The 4,775-nt window shown below is 44.5% G+C and overlaps 1 non-coding gene across 1 annotated transcript; it reads right to left on the bottom strand.

Moving 5' to 3' along the window:
* Window positions 1-2,624: 2,624 nt before the first annotated feature.
* LOC116156110 (small nucleolar RNA SNORD18) lies at window positions 2,625-2,696 on the bottom strand. Its single transcript, XR_004139974.1, has one exon. It is a non-coding gene; the product is annotated as a small nucleolar RNA SNORD18 (small nucleolar RNA).
* Between the last annotated feature and the right edge of the window lie 2,079 nt (window positions 2,697-4,775).

Raw genomic sequence — 4,775 nt, forward strand, 5'->3', positions numbered from 1 at the left:
AGACCTCAGCCACACTCAGCGCAGACTGGATTCAATGAGCGTCAGCCGTGATGAGTGTGTATGTGTTTGTGTGTCTGCGTGTTATGTTCGCGTGTGTGAATTTGCCAACTATAGATGTGTTGCTTATATAATGGGACAAAGAAAATGAAATTGCTCTGGGGAGAGGAGAGAGGAAAGAGGTGGCGAAAGGTGAGGGAGATGGTGTTCACCCAAGTCTGGAGCTGCGGAGGATACGGGGCATTGCTGCGTTAACACTAATTAGAGTGACATATATATTTGTAAAGTTTTTTTATTTTTTAAAAGCTTTCAGATTTTCCTACTCTATCTCATGTCTAGCCTCACAATCAAAAGTAGAAAATTAGTCTTACTGTATGCTTCAGTAGAGAGCTACAAAGATGGGGTTAGAAAGTCGTCTTCTAACTCTGAGGTCGGAGAGTCACAGAGTTCTTCCTGTCTAAGAGACTTGGAAGTAAACACGTTTCTCAGATGCTGGGTTGTGGCTCTTGCCGGGGCACCCTGTGAGTTCAGCCTCCCAGACAGAGACTTAAATGCGACCGGGGTGCAGTAGGTTTGTCTGGACAGGTGGGGACTTGGCTTCTTCTGCCAGCCCCGGTTGGACTCTGTCCTTGGGTCATTCTTCACAGTCTGACTGTCCTGCTCCCGTGGGATGTTGACTCTGTTCCTGACCTTGGCCCAAGCTCTGCGTCTGATGATCCCCCAAGGCTACCATCTTCGCACCTGTTTCTAGCTTTGTCACTCCCGTGTCCATTCTGGTAGCTCAGTGTGTCCTGCTTCTCCACGTGACTCAAGATGGATACATTTTTCTCAAGTTTAGCATGGACATCATGTGTTTTGTTTTTTGCCAGTTGGGAAAGTGAAGCTTTCAGTCCCGCCCGCCCCCCTCCTTTTAGGGACATGTCTATAAGCTGGGTACATCAGCGAGGGTGAACTTGGTGAGGATGGCAAGTCGTGCGGTCCTTGTTAAGGTCACTGCCATGCGTGCCAAAGGAACCATGCTCCTCCCTTGCTCCAAAGCTTCCTTTGCTCTTTTTTTTCTTTCTTTCTTTTGCTTCCTGATGCTGCTAACACTGTTTCTACAGTCACCAGTTCTCAAGGTGCTGGTCTCTCCCCCTAGAGTTCTTCTGGGTGCATCCGTCTGAGGACACTGTTAATGTTTGAGAGGTTGGCCACATCCTATAGAGGCCCCAGAGGGCCGAATACTTCTGGTGTTCTAGGAAAATCCCTTTCCTTCACTTTTATGTTCATCTCTGTTAAACAACCGTCTGAACTTTAGAAAATGGGAATCTGTTAGATCATATGTAACCAGAAAATCTACAATATGGTTTTAGAGTCTTCAGAGGCTTTAAATATTAGAGTTAATCTCCTCTCCCCCACTTCTCTCTATTTCTCTCTCTCTTTCCCTGGTCTCTATCTCTGACCATTTTAAAGCCTTCCATTTCTCTCTCTAAGAGAAAAAGTCCCCCCTACTATGAAGCGATCTCCTTCCTGGGTGACTGTGATGGGTTTGTTGGGAACTGGCCTCCCGCCACCCCAGGCTTACATCACTCCAGCTTAGCCACCTCAGAGGAGAAACACCATGTCTCTCTTTCAATAGCCATATATAAAAATTCACCAAAGACACAATTTAGCCCAGTTTGGGTCACATACTTATCCTCAGGTCAACCACTGCCATGCAGGGTAAGCTCCTGGGTCTGGGAGCAGCATAGAATCCCCACAGAAATAGGGCAGTTTCACAAAGAAGAGAAGGAAGTTCTGTCAAAAGAAAAGAATAGGGAACGCTGGGGGAAAAGGGCAGTAAAGGCTCGGTTGGAAAAAACAATGTCCTACTGAGTTTCTGGTGAGAAAGGCTTATGTTTTACTTGCCACACATCTCTCTCTAGAACTCCGAGGTGCACCCATGGAGGCGGGTCAGAGGTGCAGCTAGTGGCAGCCTATAATTCTCAGGTCGCATCCCTAATATGACCAGGGCTGGAATCCTGGGCAGCTCTGGGCCAGTTCTCTTTTTCCTGGATGAGTTTTTTCCCCCTCAGGAGACCCTTTAATCATCCATGCTTTAAACTCATGGCAGGCCATCCCAGCACCAGACCAGGAAGATCAGTTTGTCTAAATCCTAAGATGAGAAATTCTTGGAACTCTGGAAGATGTGTAACATCTTGCTTTTCCCATAATTATGGCAGGGAATTATCATCTCTGCTTCTGTCAGTATCTAGGCTTCTTTCAATGATTAATTACTGAGAGCTTTTGCACAGTGTTGCCCGGTCCTTTCAAATGATGATGATGTGAGTCAAAAATATCTAATTAATATATCTCGTACCATTTGGGTTCCGTTAAACAAATTTATTCAAGTTTGGATTTTTGTGTAGTGCTCTATTTTACAAAAATGCCATGGAAAGAAACTTTCATTCTCTAAATCCAGACGAATGGAGTGGACAGCTCTATTTCTGGAATCATTTATCTATAACTCTTACCAAAAGAAGGATCATGGAATAGAGGACATTTGGAGGCTGTTTCCACCTCCATCAAGCTTATTTTGCCAGATGGAAACAATTTAATCCAGATTGTTCTGTTTTTCCCCTAAATTTCACATTATTAAATTTTTTTTTTTAATCAGAAGTTCCACAAAGTCATGTTTTCCAGAAACATGGACTTCACAAAGTGGAATCTCGTCATAATAAAAGCTGAGTGAGCTTGCATGATACCAGTAATTAACACACGTAAGCAGCACGAGAATTACCAGGGATGTTTCTGAAGGCCCCGATGGTACCGCTGCCCTCGTTACCACATTACTGAATTTCCAAGTAAAAAGAAAAATGATCTGAACTGACATATGGCAACACAATGATGACTTGCTTTTGTACAGCTCAGCAGGGAAAGCAATAGATGCTGGGGATCTAATATTTAATGCCTACTTTGGTTTCTTTTGTTTATAGATACTTGTGTGTAGAAGCTGTTGACCCTCAAATTTCTATCTCCAGTTTCAACCTCTCCTTGACTTCTTCGACCCTTTGTCTCCTCAGCACTTCCACTTGGTATCCATCCAATAGAATTCATGATTCTTCCTACCTAAACGTGACCCCCAAATCAAGTTCTCTGTGTCAGGTGCTAACCTGGCTCTCAGTTTGAACCCCACCCTTGGGGCTTCTATTTTTTGTGACACTTGGCTGGGACTCCGCTAGCAGCCCCCTTGAGGCTCTGCCTGGAGGGGATGCTGGAGGGAGACTTCAAGCCTGGAGGATGAAGGAGGAACTCTTGTTTGCCTCCTAGTTCTGGTTTGCTTTCACTTCTTGTTTGGGCTTCCTGTTCCTGTCAGTGTTTTTATATATATATATATTAAATTACCAGTGTTAAAACAGCTGGAAGGATGTCTCTCTCCTAACTGGATCGGGCCTGAAATGTCCTTCGTCTTGGTTAAGGACTCATCATCCCCCCACTGGCTCAGACCAAACCCCTGGGAGTCACCTTTGATGTCTTCCTTGCCCTTATACCGCGGAGTCAAGCCACTAGCGAATCCTCCAAAACCTACCTCAGAGCCCATCTGAATTTGGCCTCATCTCCTCGCTTCCACTTCTATGACCTTCACCTAAGACGTTGTCTCCAGTTGCCTGCATTCCTGTGGCGGCCCCCTCGCTGATTTCCTGAATCTGCACACCCCCACCCCAGCCCCGTTTTCCAGCCTCCATTCATCACAGCCTAGACCGACAGATCTTTTGAAAACTTAAATTAGATGATGTCACTTTTCTGTTCTCAACTCTCAAATGGCCTCCCTTATATTTTAAAAAGATCCACTCTTTGCCCAGGTCCCCAGGTTTTCCTGTGGACTTGACACATTTCCCACCTCAAGCCCTGCTCCTGCTGCCTCCTTCTCCCTAGAGCTCCCACTTCTAGGATCTCTGGGTGACTCAGAGCTTCACAAGCATCAGAACCTTGTGCAATGTCACCTCTTCAGAGAAACTACTCCTGGCCAGCCTCTCAAAATAGAAAGCCCCCTCCCCACCTTCACCCCCAGCACATAGATCTAAGACAGTTCCAGACGTTTTCATTGCTCACATCACAGAAATGGCTAGCACTGATGTGTCAAGCACTGCCCAAAGCACGTTACACGGTAATTATTTCTCATAAGAATTCAGTTAAGTAGGTATGTTATTAGTCCTACTTTCAGATGAGGAAACCGAGGCACAGAGAGGTGAATAACTTTCACAAGGTCACACAGCTTGTCATCAGGAGAGCCAGGATTCAAATGTAGAAGCTCTGGTTCTAGAACCCAAGCTTTTTTTTTTTTATTGACATATAGTCAGTTTACAATTTTGTGTCAATGTCTGGTGTACAGCATCATGTTTCAGTCATAGAAGTACATACATATATCCTTTTTCATTATAGGTTACTACAAGATATTGAATATAGTTCCCTGTGCTGTACAAAAGAAATTTGTTTTTTTATCTATTTTATATATAGTAATCAGTCTTTGCACATCTCAAAGCAGTAAATTGGGAGTTCAGTTCAGTTCTTCTGTCCCTAGCTGAGGGACCTGAAGCCTGCCCCTTGCATGGGAACTCAGGGGTCAACCAGAGACTTAGAAAAAATTTCTATTTTTGAAGCTCCTCCTCTCTGCCCTTTGCATCCAGGATTTTCTCCTCGCTCTCCAACGTACATGATTGCCTAGAATTCTGTCTCATGGTTTTTCAAGCCAGAAAATCTGTTTTTGTTTTTGTTTTTTTTTTTTCTTAATGGAGGCGCTGGGGATTGAACCTAGGACC

The sequence above is a fragment of the Camelus dromedarius genome, chromosome 8 (assembly GCF_036321535.1).
Source record: "Camelus dromedarius isolate mCamDro1 chromosome 8, mCamDro1.pat, whole genome shotgun sequence".
NCBI classification, from domain to species: domain Eukaryota; kingdom Metazoa; phylum Chordata; class Mammalia; order Artiodactyla; family Camelidae; genus Camelus; species Camelus dromedarius.